Genomic DNA, 26713 nt, shown 5'->3' on the forward strand with positions numbered 1-26713 from the left:
TGCAAAGGGAATCAAAACCAATAGTAAAAGGTTCTACAGCCACATAAATAAGAAGAAAACAAAGAAAGAAGAAGTGGGGCCGCTATACACTGAGGATGGAATGGAGGTTAAGGATAACCTAGGCATGGCCCAATATCTAAATAAATACTTTGCCTCAGTTTTTAATAAGACTAGTGAGGAGTTTAGCGTTGATGGAGGGATGATAAACGGGAATGTGGATATGGAGGTGGATATTACCGCAACTGAGGTAGAGGCCAAACTTGAACAGCTTAATGGGACAAAATCGGAGGGCCCGGACAATCTCCGTCCGAGGATATTAAAGGAACTGGCGCGTGAAATTGCGAGCCCGTTAGCGAGAATTTTTAAGCAATCGATAAACTCGGGGGTTGTGCCGTACGACTGGAGAATTGCTAACGTAGTTCCTATTTTTAAGAAAGGGAACAAAAGTGATCCGGGTAATTATAGGCCTGTTAGCTTGATGTCTGTAGTATGTAAGGTCTTGGAAAAAATTTTAAGGGAGGAAGTAGTTAAGGACATAGAGGTCAATGGTAATTGGGACGAATTGCAACATGGATTTACTAAAGGCAGATCGTGCCAAACCAATCTGATCTCCTTCTTTGAGAAGGTGACAGATTACTTAGATAAAGGAAATGCGGTAGATCTAATTTACCTCGATTTCAGTAAGGCGTTTGACACGGTTCCACATGGGGAACTGTTAGTTAAATTGGAAAAGATGGGGATGAATATGAAAGTTGTAAGGTGGATAAGGAACTGGTTAAAGGGGAGACTCCAGCGGGTCGTATTGAAGGGTGAACTGTCAGGCTGGAAGGAGGTCACTAGTGGTGTCCCTCAAGGATCGGTTTTGGGATTTTAACCTTTTTATTACTGACCCTGGCACAAAGAGCGGGAATGTGCTAATAAAGTTTGCGGATGACACAAAGCTGGGGGGTATTGCTAACACGGAGAAGGACAGGGATACTATTCAGGAAGATCTGGACCACCTTGTAAACTGGAGTAATAGTAATAGGATGAAATACGATAGTGAAAAGTGCAAGGTCATGCACTTAGGGATTAATAATAAGACTTTTAGATATATATTGGGGACGCATCAGTTGGAAGCGACAGAGGAGGAGAAGGACCTTGGGGTATTGGTTGATAGCAGGATGACTATGAGCCGCCAATGTGATACGGCTGTTAAAAAAGCAAAAGCATCCAGAGACGGGCTACTAGGATGATCCAAGGAATGGAAAACCTGCCTTATGAAAGGAGACTCAAAGAGCTTGGCTTGTTTAGCCTGGCCAAAAGAAGGCTGCGTGGGGATATGCTTGCTCTATATAAATATATCAGGGGGGTTAACGTTAGGGAGGGAGAGGAATTATTTAAGTTTAGTACTAATGTAGGCACGAGGACGAATGGGTACAAACTGGATATTAGGAAGTTTAGACTTGAAATTAGACGAAGGTTTCTAACCATTAGGGGAGTGAAGTTCTGGAACAGCCTTCCGAGGGAAGTAGTGGGGGCAAAAGACTTTTCTGGCTTTAAGACTAAGCTTGATAAGTATATGGAGGGGATGTTATGATAGGATAGTTTAATTTGGGCAATTCATCTTGGATTATCACCAGATACGTCTGCTCAATGGTCTGCGGGGAGATGTTGGATGGGATGGGAACTGAGTTACTGCAGAGAATTCCTTCTTGGGTGCTGGCTGGTGAGTCTTGCCCACATGCTCAGGGTTTAGCTGATCGCCATATTTGGGGTCGGGAAGGAATTTTCCTCCAGGGCGGATTGGCAGGGGCCCTGGAGGTTTTTCGCCTTCCCCTGCAGCGTGGGGCATGGGTCGCTTGCTGGTGGATTCTCTGCAGCTTGAGGTCTTCAAACCAATTTTGAGGATTTCAATAACTCAGTCCTGGGTTAGGGGTTGTTATAAAAGTGGATGGGTGGGGTTCTGTGGCCTGCTTTGTGCAGGAGGTCAGACTAGATGATCATATTGGTCCCTTCTGACCTATGAGTCTATGAGTCTAAGAGTAAACAAAGTTATGTTTCCTGCCTACACCTCAGTGTTCAGCTCTTGTAGAAGAACCGCCTAACACTTAATAAACATTGTCCTTTCCGTCTTCCAGCATTTGTATGTCTCAAATATGCCTACAGTATCTTCAGTGGAAGCTGCTTGGGCTCCGAACACATCCTCCTTCACATCTTGCACAGTAGCATTTGCTGGTGCTTAACAAACAAATAAATAAATAAATGCAGAGAACTGCCATGGGGTCCGTAATGTCATGAGAAAGACTATGCCATGAAGTCAAGGTCTTTTGTTTCAAATGCAAATATACTTATACAAATTTATGTTTATACACAGTTTGTTAATGGTTTAGGACCTTATGCAATATTTGGTATATAAAAGTATCTAAAAAATGTAGAGACAACTAGTCTTCTCAAACCCATAAGAATCAGAGTTGCAGATTTCCTGGGTCCCCTGCCACAGCAAACAACATCACAACCCTCTCCCTGCCATCTCCCACTCTCTCTCTCTGTCACACACACACACACGCTGGACAAGACTTCCATTGTAGCTCTGAATTTCTCTCTATCTGACCTTTTCCAAATGTTTGCCTTTTGGGACATATATTCTTTATCTCAGCCTAAAGGTTAATAAATATTTTCTACAATGTTGGTGTTGTGGGAATGTGACTCAAGTGTCTTAAGTGTTTCTTCACAGGATTCACATTCACGTTCAGCACCAGGCAAGGCCAGCCCTAGAACAAATGGCGCATAGGCAAGGAGAGCCTTTGGTGCCCCTCCCCGACTTGTTAAACTTTTGAATACCCTTTTTTTTTTTTTTGGCATTTGTAGCCCATTTCACAACTCTGATGCATGATCTGCACGCATGATTTATCCCTGTCATATAAAACAATAAATTTGCAAGCAAGCTCTGTAAATCTGTATTTATTCATGTCATATATAAGCAAATACAGAATACCTGAAACATGTTACTTCAAACATTCTATTTTCCCATTTGTCGCTAACAACAAAAACAGCACCTGGAGCCTGGTGGCCCCAAAGCCCCACACCCCGCCTGCCCCTAAATCTGGCCCTGGCGATAGGCATAGAGCACTGCAGAAGTCAAGTCTGAAGGCTGCAAACCCTTGGATCACTATGGTCATACCTGCATTCAGCAAGGAGGGCAGAGTCTTTTGACCAGCTAAAGATAGTATAAGGCATTTCTCTTTACTAAAGCTGTTTGTGTGAGTTCAGAAGACAATGTGGATCAGCCTGATTATCAGAAAACAAATGCCCTCAAATGATGGCAACATTATCGTTTTGACCAGTTCTTCAAAAGGTTTCTCTCTGCCCACCTACAGTACATCTTACTTGCATTCAGTTTTAGCTAGCTATTCATCCACAAATGAGGCTTTGAAACCAAGAAGGCCACGTCCCAGACTCAATCCAGATAACCTGAGGACAGTGATCACAACTCAGCAATCTCAGTTGCCCTGGATGGGACAGAACAAAATGTGACCATCCATGTACCACAGTCCTAGATTTTAGTTGCCTTTTTAAACAGTATTTGGTATTCAGAAGACATTTCACAATCTAAACATATTTCAGTTAGAAAATCTGTAAATTATGTAAATTATGTTGACCGTGACAGCATTAATGAAAAAACATGCAGTAACAAGAAATCTTGTACGTAGGACAAAAAAGTGCAGAGGCGATTTAAATGAATACAGTATGTAGCATAGATTGTTATTTTAATGGAAAAGTGCATGAACTGCTTTTTTTCTTTGATTTTTCAAAGATGTGAAACTTTGCAAAAGTTGAATGAAAAAGGACAAGATCCCAGAGGAATCAGATTCCCTGCTTCTTTCAGGGAATTTCTAAAGTTCTCTCTTTATAACCAAAAAAGATCACTTCCAAGAGAAAAATGTAAACTGAAGCATTTCTACTCAATTCCTTTCATGTCTTTCCACTGCCTAGTTTGAGATCATGTGACCACTTCTGACCTTTACAAATTCTCCTCTCTGCCTTGCTATCATGTGTTATTCAGACTATCAACTTCATTTAGTGAAACTATCCTGCTCTTTCACACTTGACTCCTTTTACAGACAAACAGTTCATTTTCATGCAGACCCACTTTCAACTTCAAAAGGTTTCTTTATATCTCGGTCTCTCATGTCCCTTGTTAAAAACACTTTCAAATAAGGATCTAAAAAAAATGTGGTATCTGGGAACTCTCAGCCCTAAAAAAGAAAAAATTTCCACCATTAACCAAAGAGGGCAAGCATCCACACAGGACTTCATGCAACTCCTCAGTACCATACCTAGCTCTTCTGTGCACAGTTAAGGTCACAAGAATTGCTCTGAAACCTGAACCTACTGCTACAAGGCTGGTTTGGTTTCCTGTAGTTACCTTCATGATGACAGGTGCCTTTATAAAATATACCTTCTGTGAATTCATACATATCCAGTTAACTGCTCATAGGCTCTCTCAAAAGGATTATCTAACTTAAACCAAAGTATAACAGAATCTAAAAGGTATGTGACAAATGACCAAAAAATTTAAGGGTGTCTTACATGTGGCAATTGCATATTTTAACAAGTGAAATGTCCCTGAGCCACTCTAAAAATGAGAACAGCAGTTTTATTCACTTGTTTAAACCCAACAGTATCTCATGCACCATAACAAATGAACAAAAAGTGTTACGTATTTCAACAAATCAAACTAATTTTATTCCCCTTTCTGTATCCTAATATAGCCTTGTCTCCAAACCAGTGCACAGCAATACGCAACTGTGCTCCTCTCAGCAAATCAACATTTCGAAAAACACAAGGCATACCCATTTCTGCACAAATGCTTCAATCATAACTGTGAACTTGTCCATTTTAAAAGCTTGTATTTCAAGCACTGAATCACCTAAATCTGTTGGTCTGCCCAAAAAACAATATCTATTCAGAAATGCTTCAGAAATCATGCAAAACCCATTTATTTTAATTAACAAGATTATACAGAGGTGCGTAGAACGGTTTTAGTTGAGAACACAAGCTAAAGAAAAACTGCAACACTTTCTGAAATTTAAACCCAGCCAAAAAATGTTTGTTTTTCAGTAAACTCTATTAAAAACATTGCAATAGTGCTGATCAAACAAACCTATACATGTAGAATTGGAAGGCACCTCGATAAGTCATTTAGTTCAGCTCCTTGCACCAAGGCAGGACTCAAACCATCCCTGACAGGTGTTTGTCTAACCTGTTCTTAAAAACCTCCAGTCATGGAGATTCTACAACTTCCCTAGGTTTGTTCCAGTGCTTAACAACCCTTACAGTTCAAAAGTTTTTCCTAAAGTCTAATCTAAATCTTCCTTGCTGCAATTTAAGCCAATTACTTCTTGTCTTGTCCTCAGTGCATGAGGAGAACAATTTATCGCCCTCCTCTTTACAGAATCGTAGGACTGGAAGAGACCTCAAGAGATCATCTAGTCCAGTCTCCGGCAGTCGTGGCAGGACTAGGTATTATCTTCTAGACCAGAGATGGGCAAACTACAGCCCACGGGCCCCTCCTGCCCAGCCCCTGAGCTCCTGGCCCAGGAGGCAAGCCCCCGATCCTCCCCTGCTGTTGCCCCTCCCCCACAGCCTTAGCTCACTGTGCCGCTGGTGCAATGCTCTGGGTGGTGGGGCTGCGAGCTCAGGCCGGGCAGCACAGCTGCTTAGCCCGGCCTGACCCGGTGCTCTGTGCTGCGCAGTGGCATGGCTGACTCCAGCCGGGTGGCACAGCTGCCTGTCCTGGTGCTCTGGGCAGTGCAGCTGTAGCATCACCAGCCACCGGTGCTCCAGGCAGTGTGGTAAGGGGGCAGGGAGCAAGGGGGGTTGGATAGAGGGCAGGGGAGTTTGAGATGGTGGTTAGGGGTCAGAGCAGAGAACAGGGGGGTTGAATGAGGGCAGAGGTCCCAGGTGGGGCAGTCAGGAAGGAGAGGAGGGGTTGGATAGGGTAGCACACGGAGGGGTGGATGGAGTAGGGATCCTGGGCGGCCATCAGGGGACAGGGTGGGTTGGATGAGGCAGGAATCCTGGGGGGGGCCATCTGGGGGCAAGAAGCAGGGGAGGTCGGATAGGGGGCGGGGGCAGGGCCATGCCTGGCTGTTTGGGGAGGAACAGCCTCCCCTAACTGGCCCTCCATTCAATTTCTGAAACCAAATGTGGCCCTCAGGCCAAAAAGTTTGCCGACCCCTGTTCTAGCCCATCTCTGACAGATGTTTGTCTAATCCACTCTTAAAATCACCAATGATGGAGATTCCATAACCTCCCTAGGCAATATACTCCAGTGCTTAACCACCCCAAGAACTAGGAAGTTTTTCCTAACATTCCACCTAAACTGCCCTTGCTGCAATTTAAGCCCATTGCTTCATGTCCTATCCTGAGTGGTTAAGGAGAAAAATTTTTCTCCCTCCTCCTTGTAACAATATTTTATATACTTGAAAACTGTTCCCTCTCAGTCTTCTCTTCTCCAAACAAACCCAGTTTTTTCAGTCTTCCCTGATAGGTCATAGTACCAGATACAGAGGTAAAATAACCTCTCTCATTCCTAGTTGAGATTCCAAGGATCGCGTTAAGAAGCCCTTTTCACCAAAGCATCACACTGTGAGCTCATGATCAACTGATTATCCACTATCACCCCAAATCTTTTTCAGTCACTGCTTCCCAGGATATAGTCTTTCATCCTGTAAGTATGGCCTATGTTCTTTGTTCCTAGATGTATTTGTTTACATTTAGTCATTAACACACATTTGCTTGCACCTAGTTTATCAAGCAATCCAGATCGCCCTGTATCAGCGACATGTCCTATTCATTATTTACCACTGCCCAAATGTGTGTCATCTGCAAACTCTATGATGATTTTATGTTTTCCTCCAGGTTGTTAAAAATGTTAGACAGCTTACGGCCAAGAACCAATCCCTGCAGAACCCCGCTAGAAATGTACTCACTGAATGATTTTTCCCTGTCTACCATTACATTTTGAGACCCAGCAGTTAGCCAACTTCTAATTCATTTTATGTGTGCCAACCGATGTGTTAAGCAGGGTTTGGGTCGACTACAATCAGAAAATTCAGAGTAGAATCCTGCTTATGCCACACAAAATCAACGCATATTATTAACATGCTTTTTTTCTTGCTGGCATAGACAGAAAAATTTTACCACCATATTACAGAAGCATATTATAACCTCTATTGTCCTTTTCTACATTAGCCTTTCTTCCCCTAAAATTTACCAGTAATACTACCACCAGTGCAACTCCACAGGTAATAGCAACAATGGAAGTCCCAGTTTAGACAAGGGGCCTTGATCATCAACTTTTTAAAAACCTTGCCCTCTAGGTTAGACTATACAGGAGTCAGAACACCAGCAGCTCATCTACATTAGCATTTTCACTAGCAACTGCAATGGCATGAAATTTTAAGGGTGAAAGCCTAGCACAGACAGTTTTAGACAAACATAAGCTAAAACGTGGTTCTGTAATTTGGTTATAAAATTACTATTTTCTGTCCACATCAGTAAGCAAAAATGTTATAGAAGGGTTTAGCCGTAACAATATTTCACAGCTATGCTTAAACGTGGTTAGATTTGCAGCATAAACAGCGTGCAGCGTCTTTACCTAGGCACAATATAGTGACAGCTTTCAGAGTGGTAACTGTGTTATTCTGTATCAGCAAAAACAAGGAGGAGTGAACTGGAATTAATTTGCAAACTGGATACCATCAGATTAGCCCTGAATAAAGACTGGGAGTGGTTGGGTCATTACAAAATCTAAACCCGATTTCCTCAATACTAATTTCTCCCTACTGTTATTCACACCTTCTTGTCAACTGTCTGTAATGGGTCACTCTCATTACCACTTCAAAAGTTATTTTTCCTCCCTTAGTATCCTGCTATTAATTGATCTATCTCATTAGGCTGACCTCACACTTGGTAAGACAACCCCTATCCTTTCATGTATTTATGCCTGCTCCTGTATTTTCCACTCTATGCATCTGATGAAGTGGGTTCTAGCCCACGAAAGCTTATGCCCAAATAAATGTGTTAGTCTCTTAAGGTGCCACAAGGATTCCTCGTTGTTTTTACAATATAGTAAGTTACTGAAGTAGTTCAGAGTAGGGGATATGACAGTACAGTATATCCTGCAAATATACTGTATTGTGTCTAGGGTTTAAGTAGCTGAGAGTTATTCTCTTTGATATTTAGCACTATTTGACAAATAATGGATACAAAGAGAGACTTTGGGACAAAAAGGTTTGGCATAGTATAGTGGATAGTATAGTGCTTCCAGTGATAAAGAGAGGTATAGAACACATTGGTTTTAAAGATACAATAGGTCTGTGTTGTGATCACAGAATCACAGATTAGGGTTGGAAGGTACCTCAAGAGGTCATCTAGTCCAACCCCCTGCTCAGAGCAGGACCAATCCCCCACCTAAATCATCCCAGCCAGGGCTTTGTCAAGCCTGACCTTAAAAAACTCTAAGGAAGGAGATTCCACCCCTCCCTAGAGAACCCATTCTAGGGCTTCACCACCCTCCTAGTGAAATAATGTTTCCCAATATCCAACCTAGACCTCCCCCACTGCAACTTGAGACCATTGCTCCTTGTTCTGTCATCTGCCATCACTGAGAACAGCCGAGTGCCATCCTCTATGGAACCCCCTTTCAGGTAGTTGAAGGCTGTTATCAAATCCCCCCTCACTCTTCTCTTCTACAGACTAAACAAGCCCAATTATCTCAGCCTCTCCTCGTAAGTCATGTGCCCCAGTCCCCTGATCATTTTTGTTGCCCTTCACTGGACTCTCTCTAATTTCTGTAGTGAGGGGCCCCAAACTGGATGCAATACTCCAGATGTGGCCTCACCAGTGCCGAATAGAAAGGAATGATCACATCCCTCGATATGCTGGCAATGCTCCTACTAATGCAGCCCAATATGCCATTAGCCTTCTTGGAAACAAGGGCACAATTACATCCAGCTTCTTGTCCACTGTAATCCCCAGGTCCTTTTGCTTAGCCAGTCCATCCCCAGTCTGTAGCAGTGCATGGGATTCTTCCGTCCTAAGTGCAGGACTCTGCACTTGTTCTTGTTGAACCTCACCAGATTTCTTTTGGCCCAATCCTCCAATTTGTCCAGGTCACTCTGGACACTATCCCTACCCTCCAGTGTATCTACCTCTCTCCCCCCAGCAGTGTGTCTTCTGCAAACTTGCTGAGGGTGCAATCCATTCCATCATCCAGATCATTAATAAAGATGTTGAACAAAACTGGCCCTAGGACTGGCCCCTGGGGCACTCTGGCTGATACTGGCTGCCAACTAGCAGCCAACTGATGCTGATGAATCAGTAACAAAGATTATTGTATTATTTTCCCACCAACAATAGACTTGAAATATGAATTCTCGATTGAATGTTCCAAAATATTTTGTCTTACTATCACATATATGGCCATGATTTGCTCAGTAATGCTGTCAATGTTTAGATAGATTTCTTTGGCACAGTAACGGGTGGTATCAAACTAAAATAAGATAATGTGAAACATGGATCTTAAATGGATTTTTACCTTCTTAAATCTGATACTGCAATTGAGCTGCAGGCTGAGTGCTAAAAATGGCCAACTATCCAGCTGATTGCAATGACTGCTACAAAATACTGGGTTAGGAGAACATAACAGCAACTTTTCTAGTGAAATATTGGTCAAACCAATGGTAAGTAGGCTAAAGAGACTTGCAACAAATACTAGTTGGCAATAAAAATGGCTGTTCAGCAAGAAATCTGGCAAAAGAATTACATATTTTCACAGCAGTCAGTTTGTTGGAAAAATATCTTTCTGAGAAGTTATTTAAATTAGAACATTTTGGCATTCTAGAATTTCACTTAGTTCATCACTGTGGTTGTTGTGTGGCCTACAGCTGTATTACCTCAAGAGATTAGATAATAAGATTACCCACGGCTTTTTCTACATATTTCAGGGCAGCCCTGCAAAAATTTTCATTATCAATTTACCAGACTAAATAAAGTCTATTTGCCCAGCCTTTATCGGGGTGAAAATTATAACTAAAAATAATAATTTATTGGTCTGCCATGACAAAAAATTTACTTATCCTGCAAGTGGGTGAATAAAGTTGTGCAAGTCTGTTTTAGAAGATGAGAATGTTGTCTAATATCGTTGTCTAACATGCCCACAGTCGTCTTCCATTGATATCTGTGGCATGGTATCAGTTTTTGCATTAGTAGTCAGTGCAAAATATGCACTTTGAAGTTCTAGTATTCACAACATGAGACTTCACAATAAAAGCAAAATTTGCCCCACCCCCACACCCCCAAAAAGGCCTCCTACCAAATGAAGCATGACTAGCCATACTGGAATGCTGACTGTCCAAATACTGCACTGACACACCTGCAAACAGCACTCAAAAACAATCAGATTAACTGCCACATCACCGAAAACTGTTCATTATTTCTGCTCTTTTTCCTTGGATCACAATTATTACATTAAAAGCCTGGGAAATGATGACTGTTCATATACAAAGCAAACAAATGGAATATTTGTCACATCCCTACTTTTCCCAAACAGTATTAGAAAAAAACTGTTTTACACCAATATGAATGAACCATTCTTCAACATGTAATAAAATACTAAACATTGATTTAGTTTTCAGTGGGAGTCAGACTCCCACTGAAATCAATGGGATTTTTGATAGAACCCTTGATACGGAATGTAAATATGTATGTTAATAGAAACATAAATGGACAATAGCTGCTCTTCATAGTTAAACCCAAGCATTTAAAATATCTTAAACAAAAATACACCAGTTTACACTAGGACTGAGTGCAGAAATTGGGGACAGGAAATGGAAATTTAACCCATTTCTAACAGTGTTTGCCTCTATTCCCCAAGAATTTATGTGCTGTTTTTCAGCCCAATAAGAACTTAAGTCAGGTAATAAAGTCTTCAAAAATTGATTTTTAAAAATAATAAAATGTCCCCATTACTCCCTCACCTCTGCAACAACAGATCTTAACTGAGCAAGTATGCAGAGGCACAACTATACAAGCAGAACTGGCAAGTGACCCTTAGATATAGTGGTGCTAGCAAGCTGCTACAATAAATCAATATTAATTCGACATAATTTCATTATAAAAATAAAACTATGAAATTCCCTAATGCCCACCTGCCCAGACAAATCTCAGACCAAGATTGCTAGTGGAATTTTTTTGCAATGTCTTTCTAAAGGTATGTAATTGATTTCAAGAATAAACTTGTGTTGAATGTTCACTGAACCAGATAAAATAATCTCCTTTCAGGAATCTATTAAACATTATGTTTTTATACCATTTAGAGACCTTGGAATGACAATCTGATTCAACAAAAAAAGGAGCCAAGTTTTTCTGTTTTAAGAAAGTATCAGAGGGGGAGCCATGTTAGTCTGGATCTGTAAAAAACAATAAAAGAGTCCTGTGGCACCTTGTAGACTAACAGATGTATTGGAGCATAAACTTTCATGGGTGAATACCCACTTCATATTCACCCACGAAAGCTTATGCTCCAATATATCTGTTAGTCTACAAGGTGCCACAGGACTCTTCATTGTTTTAAGAAAAGCAGTTATGCCCACAAGACGTTTTTTCTGATATATTTTAACTGACTCTTCTAATAATCTCTATAAAATCCAAGAACTATCTTAATTTCTTCAAGGGCTTTTTATACATACCAAGGAAATCTGAAAGCTTCTTGCCATAGAAGCAGTATATAAACATCTTAGAAGCAGAGAGAACTTTAACCGAGGCCATGTCAATACATACAGCACTGTGGAATATTCACACCCCCGAGCGACATTAGATTTGCCAACATAGGTGGTAGTGTAGACATAGCCCTATTGTAAGAAAGGAGAGGGAAAAATCACCGTAATTAACATCAACACTAAACAGCCCCATCATTATGGTGATCTATGGCAACTCTGGTTTAGATGATGCAGTGCAGCGGCTCTCAACTTTTCCAGATTACTGTACCCCTTTCAGGAGTCTCATTTGTCTTGCGTATCTCAAGTTTTATCTCACATGAGACCTACTTGCTTACAAAAGAGACATAAAAATACAAAAATGTCACAGTGCACTATTACTGAAAATTGCATACTTTCTCATTTTTACCATATAATTATAAAATAAATCAATTGAACATAACTATTGTACTTACATTTCAGTCTTATCGTATATAGAGCAGTATAAACAACTCACTGTATGACATTTTAGTTTGTACTGACTTTGCTAGGGTTTTTTATGTAGCCTGTCGTAAACCTTGGCAAATATCTAAATGAGTTGACCCTCTGGAACACCTCTGTATATCCCCAGGGGTACACATACCCCTGTTTGAGAACAACTGATACAGTGGATTAACAAACTACAGCTCTCCATATGCAGATTCAAAACTTGATTGTGTCATAAAATTTGATTAGGATTAGTGTGAAATCTCAGTACTAATCGGTTTGTCATATCACAATAACTGCCACATAATTCACTAAAATTCAGTCTAAACCAGGGGTCAGCAACCTTTGGCATGTGGCCTGCCAGGGTAAGCCTCGTGAGGGGCCAGGCCTTTTTGTTTACCTGCCGCATCCACAGGTTCGGCTGATCGCAGCTCCCACTGGCCACGGCTCCCCGTCCCAGGACAATGGGGGCTGCGGGAAGCGGCATGGGCCGAGGGATGTGCTGGCCAGCCTTTCCGCAGCCCTCACTGGCCTGGAACGGCGAATCGCAGCCAGTGGGAGCTGCGATCAGCCGAACCTGCGGACACAGCAAGTAAACAACCTGGCCTGACCCGCCAGGGTGCTTACCCTGACAGGTCACGTGCCAAAAAGTTTCCAATCCCTGGTCTAAACCATGCTGACCAAAAGCATCCTAGCAACAACTGCGTGTCTTCATTGTTTCCCTGGAAAAAGAACTTTCTCTCAACTGTGTTACTAAAATATTCCTGCCTGTTATCTTTCACAAAAATTGTACAATGACCCTTAAACACTGTTGCTGCTACCGTGGTAGGCAGGGTCTTATTTCAGGACAAGGCTAGGACAGCAAAACCTTTACAGGTTAGGACTGGAGCAGAACTTTAGCAGCATTAGCTAATCATTCACTTGCATAAATTCCCAACTGTACATGACTATCAGTCAATAGCTTATGAAAAACACTGTACCTATTTAAATTACATAAGCTAAATAGATCATTTAACAGAGGCTCTCAGACTCTGAGCCATGAACCAGCTACACCCCATAGATGCCTCACCAGTTGTCCACAGAATGAAGTACTTTTAGGCCATGTCTACATCTAAAATTTTGCAGCGCTGGTTGTTACAGCTGTATTAGTACAGCTGTATAGGGCCAGCGCTGCAGAGTGGCCACACTTACAGCAACCAGCGCTGCAAGTGGTGTTAGATGTGGCCACACTGCAGCGCTGTTGGGCGGCTTCAAGGAGTTTCGGGGAACGCGAGAGCAAACCGGGGAAGGAGACCAGCTTCGCCGCGGTTTGCTCTCGCGTTCCGCGAACCACCCTGCAAACCGCAGGGAAGGAGACCTGCTTGCTCGGGTTCGGGGAACGCGAGAGCAAACCGGGAAAGGAGACCAGCTTCGCCGCGGTTTGCTCTCGCGTTCCGCGAACCACCCTGCAAACCGCAGGGAAGGAGACCTGCTTGCTCGGGTTCGGGGAACGCGAGAGCAAACCGGGAAAGGAGACCAGCTTCGCCGCGGTTTGCTCTCGCGTTCCGCGAACCATCGTGCAAACCGCAGGGAAGGAGACCTGCTTGTTCGGGGAACGCGAGAGCAAACCGCGGCGAAGCTGGTCTCCTTCCCCGGTTTGCTCTCGCGTTCCCCGAACCGCCGAGCAAGCAGGTCTCCTTCCCTGCGGTTTGCAGGGTGGTTCGCGGAACGCGAGAGCAAACCACGGCGAAGCTGGTCTCCTTCCCCGGTTTGCTCTCGCGTTCCCGGAACCACCCTGCAAACCGCAGGGACGGAGACCTGCTTGCTCGGGGTTCGGGGAACGCGAGAGCAAGCCGGGGAAGGAGACCAGTTGATTACCAGAGGCTTCGTCAGGTATGCTGGGATACCTGCTTATTCCACGGAGGTCAAGAAAAGCGCTGGTAAGTGTCTATACTTGATTACCAGCGCTGGATCACCAGTGCTGGATCCTCTACACCCGAGACAAAACGGGAGTACGGCCAGCGCTGCAAACAGGGAGTTGCAGCGCTGGTGGTGCCCTGCAGATGTGTACACCTCCTAAGTTGCAGCGCTGTAACTCCCTCACCAGCGCTGCAACTTTCTGATGTAGACAAGCCCTTAGAAGCAGCAGGAGATTGGAAGGGGAGTTAGTCTACTGAACTCTCCCATGAAGTGATCTGCTGAACGAACCAGTTAGAGAAGTGCTGCACTAACAAGCAAGAGAAACTACAAAGACAGGAACTGAACTCCGTTCAAACACTCCTCCATACAAGAGAGAGCTTGGACTGCAGTTATTAGGAAAAACATCTGGTATGTTGCTTTGATTTTTAACACTAGTCATTGGACAGAAACAAAATATCATTATTTTCCCCTCAAAGAAGTAAATAATTGCAAATTTACATCTATGTATAACCTGTCATTTATTCACTTCATCAGTGACTGCTTGAGTCTAATGGTATTAAACACTCAAGTGTGGCAGCTTTTCTTAAAATCAATAATTACTTTATTTCTAGAATATACTATTAGGTAATGAAAAACGAAAATGAGTCTGCCTAACAATATTTTATCCACTCTCACAGAAATACTACTGGACTGGAAACAGGCAGCCAAATAATAAATAAATAAATAATGTTAAAACTACTTTCACCAAAAGTATAGCAGCTTCTAATTTAAAACTTCAGCCAAAGGTAAAATACATAAATGATTAGCATTATAGTGTTTATTTTAATTACACTGTGCAATTAGAATCCAGCGAGCTGTCAACTCACTTAAGATACACAGAAAACCAATAATTTCACAACAGGCTCTAGTCAGAACACTTGCCCCTCAGTTGCTACATGACATGCTTATTTGGCCAGTTCCAGCACCAAGATGTCATGACAATACACCAGACCCAAACTGAAATGTTAATGCTTCTGATCACATCTAAAAACAGCACACATCTTTAGTGATAAAGAGTAAAAGAAAAGAAAAACAGGTAAAAGCAGTACAGCCCTGACATACTTGCTAAAGGAGACATACATTAATGACAAGACATTAATCTCCAAAATACAACTAAAGTTTAATAAATTTAGAATATTCCACCTTTAACTCAGATTTCTATTAACAGACAACATATTTTTCACTACTAGAACAAATTCATATTAAATATTTTACAGCACTAACATGCTCAGCACCAAACAGTACAGATAAAGTGCACATAATCCCTTCCCCTGCACAGCTTGCAAACTGAACAAATAGAGCAAAACATGTCATTTGTTGTGTATTTAAAACCCTTATTCTTATTGTCACTGTGGGTAGACCATTGATTCTTGTGATTTTGGGAAGGCTATTTTTCAAGAAGTACACAATGGTCTGTTCTGTATCTAGCTACTTTCATGGCCCTAATCACCATTGTATCTGAGCCCCTGCAGAAACTCTTATTCACTTTTTTAGAAAAACTCTACAGCTTTAAAAGGTACCAAACATTATAAAGTGGCTGGAGATCAACAGAAAGCCATGCAGCCTGTGGCTCATTACCATACAATGCCACAGAATTTACTCTTACTCCAGTTAGTTTATGCCACCCAACCTCTCTTTGCTCCCTAACATTAGCAAAGACCTATGCAGAGATTACACAGGTGTAAGAGTTAATGTAATAATACAGTTTTGTCATTGAAGTCCGTAAGAGCTTTATAAGTATAGTAAGAGCTAAGCATAAACAGTCATACTTTCCTCATATAAAACTCTTACAATTTTGTCACAAGGCATGTGTTATGCTCTAGATAAGTATAGTATACTTACCTACATGCCTCCTGCTTTCATCCAGACCATATCACATGATCCATTGTCTACAGCCAAGCTCTAAGATACAACCACATTTGCTCCAATCCCTCAGACAGAGACAGACACCTATAGGATCTCTATCAAACTTTCTTAAAACTACAATACCCACCTGGGGAAGTTAAGAAACAGATTGACAGAGCCAGAAGGGACCCAGAAGTCACCTACTACAGGACAGGCCCAACAAAGAAACTAACAGAACACTACTAGCGGTCACCTACGGCCCCCAACTAAAACCTCTCCGGCACATCATCAAAGATCTACAACCTAGCCTGAAAGACGATCCCTCACTCTCACAGACCTTGGGAGACAGGCCAGACCTCATTTACAGACAGCCCCCCAACCTGACGCAAATACTCACTAGCAACTACACACCACACAACAGGAGAGAGGGATAGCTCAATGGTTTGAGCATTGGCCTGCTAAACCCAGGGTTGTGAGTTCAATCCTTGAGGGGGTCACTTAGGGATCTATGGACAAAAATCAGTACTTGGTGTTGCTAGAAAGGCAGGGGGCTGGACTCAATGACTGTTCAAGGTCCGTTCCAGTTCTAGTAGATATACCTATCTCCAATTATTACTTAAAAACACTAACCCAGGAACCAAACCCTGCAACAAACCCCAGTGCCAGCTCTGTCCACATATCTATTCAAGAGACACCATCATAGAACTTAACCACATCAGCCACAACATAAGGGGCTTGTTCACCTGCACATCTACCAGTGTAATATACGGCATCATGTGCCAGCAATGCCGCTCTGCCATGTACATTGGCCAAACTGGACAGTCTCTATGCAAAAGAATAAATGGACACAAATCTGACACCAGGAATTACAACATTCAAAAACCAGTAGGAAAACATTTCAACCTCCCTAGTCACTCAATAACAGATTTTAAAATGGCAATTCTTCAACAACAAAAATTTAAAAACAGTCTCCAACGTGAAACTGCAGAACTGAAATTAATTTGCAAACTGGACGCCATCAAATTAGGCCTAACTAAAGACTGGGAGGGCACAGGTCATTACAAAACCTAATTTTACCATCCTAATTTCCCCCTACTGTTACTTACACCTTCTTGTCAACTGTTTGAAATGGGCCACTCTCATTACCACTACAAAAGTGATTTTTCCTCCCTTGGTATTCTACTGTTAATTGAATTGTCTTGTTAAGACTGACCCCCTACTTGCTAAGGCAACTCCCATCTTTTCATGTCCTATGTATAAATACTTGCTATTGTATTTTCCACTCCATGCATCTGATGAAGTGGGTTCTAGCCCATGAAAGCTTAACAAATTTATTTGGGCATAGTCTCTAAGGTGCCACAAGGACGCCTCGTTGTTTGTGCTGATACCGACAAACACGCCTACCTCTCTGAAACCTGCTTTATATCAATGTAACTGTAATATTTTCATATCAGCAAAGATGCAGTATCAGGAGGGGGAAAAAACAACCACCATCCTGTTTTTGCCAGTATATTTTATTTTACTCAGGAAATCAGTGTAAGCCAATGTTTCTCAAACTCGGGTCTGTGGACCACTGAGGGTCTGTGAGGGTACACCAGGGGGTCTGCTGGCCTGCTGATCAATTCCTCCTGCTCCCTCCAGCACCTCCTGCACACCAGGGAACAGCTGTTCAGCAGTATGCAGGAGGAAGTGGAAGGAAGGAGGAGCGGGAACAGGGCACACTCAAGGGAGGGGGTGGAATAATGTCTGGGGCTGCCAGCCCCACTGATCAACTCCTTCCCCCCCCAGCCCCAGTGCCTCCCGCATGTCGCAAGAGAGGCAGGGAAGATGAGGGGCAGGGGTGGGGCCTTGGGGAAGGGGTAGAATGAGGGTGAAAATTTTAAAATCAAAATGGAGGTCCTTGGGTTTGTAAAGTTTGAGAACTGCTGGTGTAAGCTATACTAGCCAAAGTACTTTTTTTGCCAGTATAAACTGCATCTACACCAGGACGGTTTGCCTGTGTAGTTATACCACTAGATCTTTTCTAGTGCAGACCTGGTATCACAAACTGGTTTTATTATACACCTTGTAATGCTGTAAAACACCTTCACACCTTCCACCCCAAATTATTAAAAGGCAATTTCATCATGGCCAAATATATAGAGAGAGTGTCCTTTTGGACGTACTAAGAACCCTCAAAAAGTTTTTAAATAAGCTTAAAAGTTAAATTTAGGGAAGTGTGCCAAATTCCCAGAAAAACTAACTTACAACAAAGCGTGGAATGCAAAATTTCAGGAAAATAAAATTATTTTATTCTAAGTAGTATTAGTTATGTTATGATCCTGCCAAAAAGCCCCAATCAGGATGGGAATGCTATTAACACTTTCTCAGGGTGTTCAGGATTGAGAATCACCGCCTCCAGCAAGAAGGAGTATTACTTGTGATAGCTGGATGTCATTCATCTCTCTCACACTCTAAGCCCTTCAGCCACTCAAGCACTCCCCTCAGGACTCTGCCAGCCCCTACTTTGCCTCGCAGGTTAACAGTTGATGTATTCCAGTCCCTGATCTCTGCAGCAGCACCCCGTGCAGGATCCAGTGAATCACTGGACACTCTTCAGTAATTATCAGTAAGCTCTCCCCAAAGAGACAGCGTACACACAGCTTGACTGGCACAACTCAGAATCAGCTCCCTATATAACACAGCATTGGAATCTACTTATCCTGAAAACAAATTCAAGTTTCTTTACAAAGATTAAGATTTAAGAGACAGTGAGCAAGGATAAGAAGAACAGGTCACATGTAAAACAAAAAGGATGCTTCCTAAACTTAACTTTAACACTCTAAAATCCTTACCTAAAAATATTTTCTCACCTAAAGCAACCTTCCAACATCGCTAGTGCTTATGGTCAGGATCCAACTTTCAATAATACAAAAAGCACTGTCCTTTTTGCTTCCTAATGTCTTTTTGCTTCTCCTTGTATTTACCAAACACATTATTTTCTCCCCCAAAGACGGGATAACCTCTGTGACTCTCTTCCTGGGGTGCTGGCTCCAACATGTCTTCCCAGACTCCTGTTTGTTTCACATTCCCCAGTTGACCGGTTTTTCCTGTTGACTTTCACATGTAAATAGATCTTCCATTGTGTTGGCTTTACAATGCTTGAAAATACCTCTCTTTGTCTGGCAAAACCAGTTTTTCACCTCTACTGGGGAGTAAAACCGTAATACAAACTATAAGGATATATTTTCAGTATACAGACATAGCTTTTTAAATATAATCTATACATACATTGCATAATGATATTAATGACCAGCATGATCCTGGCTTTCATTTAAGATCTCACATTATAACTACTATGGCAGCAAAGTGTTAGGTGTAGTGAGTTTGTCAGGCATGGTAAGAGTTACTGTTACAGAACAGTGAACTCTGCCAGTGAGCATCAAGGGGGTCTTGGGATCACAGTCCAATTGTGCTAGGTGCTATACAAACCCCCAAAAAAGGGAGAATCCCAAACCTGAAGGGCTTACAGCCTAAAGACCTCGACAGATGAAGAGCAGGGGGATGGGGACACAGGACACAATCAAGTAAAATCGCGAAGTCCTTTCACAGCTTCATAAATTATATGGATTGTAGAACGTGGTGGGGAAGGAGGCTAAACTTAAGGCAGATGGATTTTTTAAATTAGTTTTACAATGGGATAGGAAGCAACTCCCACCACTCTGTAAATTAAAGATTCTGTCCTAGCACTCAAACCCTGCAGGAAGAATTTGCTTCCAAGCACCAAATAAATACTAGTAAGAACCACGCACATTAATAAAACCAGTGAGAAAAGCAACCGTTTTAGATATAGAAACTTCAATCTCCCAGGTCTACAGGAAACAATCAGGTTTTTGCAAAAGTTTACCATTTTTATCTTAATAGCAAGAGATGTTGGAAAACTAAATCCATAACCTTACGATCTGCTGGAATATTTGTTTACATGCGTTTATTCTTTTTCATATCTAACACTGCAGTGATTGAAAGTTACCCAGGAACAAGACTAGCACAAGGAAACAGAACCTCAGCAATCAAATTCTCCCTGGAGAGAGAAAAGTGAACATACCTTAAAGAGAGAAATGTCTCAACCACCAACATCTGGCCAACTCACCTTTAGAACAGATAACTAAAACGTGGTCAAAAATGCACACTTCAAACTGACAAGTTAACATTCTTTTTTAAATGGGTTCGCTTACCTTATATTAATACAAAAGGTTTTATTAAAAATCTAATTAAGATCCTAATCATGTAAGCAGTCCCAAACTCAATAGAACTATATACATGCATGAAATTATTTCCTGCTTACACGTTTGTAGCTTTAGTACTCTAATGTTTACTATTTATGCTATTTACTTTTTGCATTTCTTTCTGCTTGGACAATGAAAAAGATTACTGAATTTCTTATGTTTGTTCACTGTCAGCTTCCAGTCACTTTCACTGTCAAGTTCTATGCATGCTACAAGTTACAAAGATTGCAATGGAAAATTTGTATTTTATAAAACTTTCCTTTGGATTTTTTTTTAATTGAAACATTTCTATTGTTTTTATATTTTGCAAAACCTAAACTTTGGGCCAAATTTGCCCTGATGGTAGTCCTTTAACAAAATATAAGCAAACATAACTGTTTCACATTTGAAGTACACCACTACCTTGATATAACGCCACCCGATATAATGTGCAGCCCCCCCACCCCCCGAACACTGCCGTACCGCACTCCAGTGGATCAAAGCAAGTTCAATATAATATGCAGTAAGATTTTTTGGCTCCCAAGGACAGCGTTATATCGAGGTAGAGGTGTAATAGGCACCTTACTAAGAAGTTCTCTTAGAGAGCATATTATCAGTTTTTCCTCCTTGGAGATATGTCATATCTTGATAAATATTAGACAAAATAGATATAGCATCTTTGTAACACATTTAATCTGACAGGTTTAATGTGGTGTACAACCAGCACCATCCCCATAGGGCACGTCTTCACTGGCAACGTTAAAGCGCTGCCGGGGCAGTGCTTTAACGTGGCTTGTGTAGTCATGGCAGAGCACTGGGAGAGAGCACTGGTACTGTCTATACTGGCACTTTACAGCACTGAAACTTGCAGTGCTCAGGGGGTGTTTTTTCACACCCCTGAGTGAGAAAGTTGCAGCACTGCAAAGTACAGTGTAGACAAGCCCATAGTGTTTTTTCAACTCAAAGGATCCCAAAGCTCTTTACAAACTACATTTTTAAACACATATCATAAAATATATACATATAACATCAAAGATAAGGACATTATCCTCCACTTTAAAGAGTAAATGAATCTGAGAAGAGGTACAGTTTATATAGTGAACCTATCAAAACATCTCTAGGCACATGCAGAATTTAAAAAAAAAATATTTGACAAACTGACATACCAACAGTTACAAAAACTACCCCACATAAATGAGAAATAGAAACTTCCTAACACAGCCATGTGGAAGCAGAGAAAAGGATAAAAGGAATTTGAATGCAGATATCTTAACTTTTAGGAATAAAGTAATAGTCAGGCTACCACTAGCTCTAATAACGTGAGATTTCAGGCAGGGCCTGGGCAAGTGGAAAACGAGTGGAACAAAAAAAACTGTAAGAGATACTGTTTTTCGACCTTGTGTTAGATATGAATGGAATACAGACTGCAGCAGGAACTACTGATAAAAGTAAGATATCAGAAGGTATACCTATAAACAAGATGCAGTTGATGATCATAAATGCTTGCCCTAATTGTTTATCTAACAGAGACCTGACTGGTACTGGGGGAATCCCTGTCCCGGTGTACTCTCCCCTTGCAAATGTCAGGAAAATAAACTGTCTCTAACTTGCTGCAACTAACCTGAGTGAAGACTGTTTTCTTCCACAGCCACATGGGCAGAGTGGTCTTCGAGGCACACTACAAGGCCTAACTTTGGTTTTCTCAAGCCAAACACAAGGAAATCTAATCCAAGAATCAAGTGTCCTATGTTAATAACTTCCTGTTGCCCAAAGGTACAAAGCTCAAGGATCCCAGTTGATTTCATCTGTTAAAATGAAACACAAAGAAGCCAGACACTGAAAAAAACTTCCAAGCAGCTGCCCTATATGGGTCTTACAGAGACAGAGCTGAATTTTATCCCTGGAACACAAGTGTAAGGAAACTCATGCAGTTCAATGCTGAACACTTCACAGAATTTTAGAAGTTATAAATGGTAGAGGTTTATTACCCCAGTACAGGATTCTTCTCCCTAGTAAAATAAGAGTCTTTTGCTTAAATAAGTGATATTGTTCTACAATTGCCCTTGAGACAAGATGCCACATATTCAACCTTACATTTTTCCTCTATTCAATTTCATCCCGCAACTCCCAATTATAGCCCCCTCATGCCAATCTAAATAATTCCTCTCCTCACGGGTAAGGCCTGAAGGAAGTACTTACCTACATGTCAACTGCAACTGAGAGTTTAGTGCTAAAAAATAAATAGCTTTCTGAAAGACTGTATCCTAGAAGTTTATATGCTTATTGAAGGAAGGGTAAGGATCAGAAGACTACTCTGCATGCATTCTGCCCCTTTGCTGAGAATACTCCCTCCATGCTTCTGCCATACAAAGGATTGCACTGGGTGACAGAATTAGAGGAGAGATGTTCTTGCTAGTGGTCTGACCTGATCCTGTGGGATGCTTCTCCAGTTCTGCTGCCAATCAGGGTTTGCTACCTATATTACTCCCATTCTCCTCCCCAAAGCAATGGAGAACCTCACAGCCCAGCACCCAAAATCCCAACAATACCCTAAGATCTGGAAAAGAGAAGGTTCCCAAACTGTAAGCCCCTTGATTGGGGGCAGGAACTGTGTCTTTCCGTAAAGCACAATGTGCATCCATACACTGTATACAAATATTAACAGCAGCAACTGTTCAGGCTCCCCTCCCTGGGTCTCTAATAAGAGTCTCAGAAGATCTCAGACCTTCCACAGATGGCAGAAGAACTTCCTGGCACTTGCCAATCACATCTTCCAGAAGAGATGGGAAGTGAAGACTGATCAGGACCGCCCAGAAGGGGAGGGGGGCAAGTGGGGCAATTCGTCCCAGGCCCCGGGCCCCGCAGGGGCCCCGTGAGCCGCTCCAGGTTTTCAGCAGCACGCCCTTCACTCGCTCGAGCTCTTCAGCGAGGTCCTTCAGTGTAGCAGAAGACTTGGAGCGAGTGAAGGACCCACCGCTGAAGTGCTGCCAAAGCCTCAGAGCGCCACCCAATGAGTACAAGCACTGCAATTGGTGGGGGAAAAAAAAAAAAAAAAGCCGCAACCAGTGGCACTTAGGCTGCTCTACTGCCACCGCTTCATTCTTCAGCAGCAATTCAGCGGCGGGTCCTTCCCTCTGAGAGGGACCTGCCGCTGAATTGCCGCCGAAGACCCAGCCTTGCCCCAGGCCCTCTGAAACCTCTGGGTGGCCCTGAGACTGATACCAGATAATTACACACACACCCATAATGGAGAAAGAAGAAGGAAAATGGAGAGAGTGAAGGAGGAGTGGGATGAGTAACAGGATGGGTCAGGGATATTTTAGAACATAATGGGAGGAAGAGATGGGGATGCCACTCAAAATTTGCCACCTGTTAAATAAGGTAGTTAAACATGGATAGTCCTTCCAGCATGATGCACTAATAAACACCACACTCCAAGAAGCCATTCATGAGATTCTCACCCAGGCATTGCCCATGGACACTGTTGGCCTCCAAATCAGTAGGATTTGCTTTCTAACTAGAATAATTTACCACAGTTTAGATGTTCTGCACATTTAGACATAATCTCAGCAAAGCCATAGAGAGGGGGACTATTATCTTATTGGTACAAGACTTTCTTCCTCTCTCTCCACAAGCCAAAGTCAGTCACGTTTGCATCCATACTCCAACTGCAACTTCATATGTAATTTGCTATCCACTAATGACCAGTAAGTCTTTTTCTAAAAAATTTTTCATATGCATCCTAGACTAATCACAAAACTTGGAGGATAGCCATCAATTTCACTATAGTTCTGTGGAGTTTCCAATAATATGTCATGAGCACAATAAGTGAAAAACACAAATATGAAAGATCAACAAATAAAACCCACACCACTCCAATGGGAGAGTAGTTCCCTCCCCTTTAATCTGCAATTACTGCACCTTTACCCCGTTGAATAGGGTTAAGTATTCACTTTGTGAATACATTTCAAGCGATGTTACCAAAGAGTTTGGCAAGATTCTGAGCTTGATTCCTTGGTTAAATATTCCAAGCACTGAAAGACGTTTGTGTAGATAATAGAAAGAAAATGAAGCATGTATACTTATACAAGATGGTAATAGAAAAGAGAAAGTATTATTGATATATTGAAGAAGTCATCATTTTATATAATAAAATAAATGAATGAACTAAGTAGACATCCACAACACTGTGGACCAAGTCTTCCGTATTGTCTTAGCATAACATCAGCATTTTCCCCTGCCATCTTAGTATGTGTTTAAGTTGCATAATGGAACTAAGTAGTTTAACTCTTAGGTCTAGATTCTAAAAGGCACTTTAAAACCCACTGTAAAATTGGAATGCAAAGGTTTCCCCTTTATAATGTACTAACAAGACCAGATAAAACTGCTGCCTAGTGGCATTTAGCTGATCCAACAAATGCTTAATGGGTTTGTACTTGTACAATCCTATTGTGACATATATGTCTCAACTTCTCATTCATAATCATGGAAACCACATTACAAAAATTGTAGCTGCATATTATGTAATATGAACATATGAATCATGTTTTTGTTTAAACTGGCTACTATACTTCTTCCTACTGGCTACTAGTAGTCTCTGAACATCAAAAAAAATTCCTGCTGAACTGCAGATCATCTGAATCTATTAAATATCCACGGTCTGAATCTGTTCTACAGTCTCCCTGAGACAGAGTAGAGAGAAAGAAAAACCTGTTTTTAATTAGAAAGTTAGTGAAGATTCAAGAAAGTAAGGATGAAACAGGCAGCAACAAATGTTTTTTTTTAACTACATATACAGCAACTACTACAAGAAACATTTGCTGGTAAAAGTAATACTTAAATTGAGATCTATAGCTGAATGTTATCACAAGGATTGCACTTACTTGACAGTCTGCTATTAGCCAGCTCCATTATCGCTATTTGCAGTTTTTAAATGCACAGATTCAGAAGTAACTGTACAAGCCTCCATTACAAGGGGATTTATAGAAAGCCACAGACACAGCAATAATCATCCTCATTAAGCATCTCTTCCCACAGCCCTGCATTATGTAGACACAAAGAGGAAAACATTTCTTCTTCGTTACCCACAAGCTTAGACCTTTCTGCTTATAATCACAAGCTCACGCAAGTGTCATTGGCAGAAGCATAAAACCTAGTCCAAACATACCCAAAAACAGTCCCATAAGCAAAAAAACAAGTTAAAAATACCTAAACACCTCTCAATCCACAACCACTTCAATTTCCCAATAACTTACATTTTCAGCACCAGAATGCATCAGAACAAAACATTAACTATGGCTTTATTATTTTGCTAAGAACCACAACAGTACATCTATCCAAGATACATCTATGTTCATGCACATAAAAAGAAAATGGCAGATGGCAATATTTGTAACTAAGCTGAATTATAAAAAATCTTTTGAGCTAAAGTGATCCATTAACTCTTCATCCATAAGCTGTTTTAACTCCTTAGTATGAATGTTCATGGTGCATCCTATTCCAGCAATAGGATACATGTCAAGAAAACCATACTTCAAGTCAAGTCAAGGGGTTAAAAGCACATTAGAAACTCAGACAACCTGAGACTACTATCTACCACACATTCAGGTCGGAGATTGGCTGTTGTGATATGCAGCTTTTATTTCTTGATTACAAAGTTCAGTTTGCTGATTGTACACTTTAACATATGGATCCATACCACAAATAAGTTCTCAGACCCATAACAGGCCACCCTGGCAGAAGTAATAAAAATCAGGATTAAAGTCACTGACACCCATCATAATACTGTTCTTGTGAGCCAAGCATTTCCTACATTATCATAAGGAGTGCTGTACACTATTTAAATAAAGATGTTTTTAAAACCAGTCGGCAGACTTGGAACAATCACCCCAGTCACAAAGCAAAGTAATTTACAGCACAGGATTTTGGTAATCTGAAATTAAATTTGTCATATCTCTAACGTTTACTTTGAAAAATTAACAAAAGTGGTTATACAAGCAATATAAAGAGAATGCATTTGCTTGTCTTCCCTGCTCAAGTTAACTGTCTTCAGAGAGTTCCAAACCAGCAAATAGTCTACAAAATGCACATTTGAAGCTATGATTACCCAGTTCGCTCCAGAATAAATCACTTTATAATTCAATCCTATGTGTGACAAAAGAGCATTTTATTTGATATTGACAGTACAACTTAATTTAGTTACATCTGTGATAGTTGAAATAAATATGGAACTTCAAAATGCTTTAAAACAGTTAACACAATCAATGCCCTGGAAATAGAATCCATCTTCTTCTACGTGACTGTATCTTGGTTTAATAGTGTGGAAATACTTTTTATAAATTTAAATTTATGCTAAGCATTTAAACTGCAACTGAAATGCTGAGTTAGGGTTTAAAAACAGTTTCAAAATACTGGAAATATCAGAAAGCTAAATGCATTAGTTTGGAGCATACATTT

At 41.3% G+C, this 26713-nt stretch overlaps 1 protein-coding gene across 1 annotated transcript in view; it reads right to left on the reverse strand.

The window, feature by feature from the left end:
• PTPRF (protein tyrosine phosphatase receptor type F) overlaps positions 1-18884 on the reverse strand; it is a 628470-nt gene extending 609586 nt beyond the window's left edge. The window contains exon 1 of the mRNA XM_050961087.1: positions 18866-18884. The gene's annotated coding sequence lies outside the window, so the exon portion shown is untranslated. The remainder of the gene's footprint in view (positions 1-18865) is intronic.
• Between the last annotated feature and the right edge of the window lie 7829 nt (positions 18885-26713).

Source organism: Gopherus flavomarginatus, chromosome 7 (assembly GCF_025201925.1).
Source record: "Gopherus flavomarginatus isolate rGopFla2 chromosome 7, rGopFla2.mat.asm, whole genome shotgun sequence".
Taxonomy (NCBI): domain Eukaryota; kingdom Metazoa; phylum Chordata; order Testudines; family Testudinidae; genus Gopherus; species Gopherus flavomarginatus.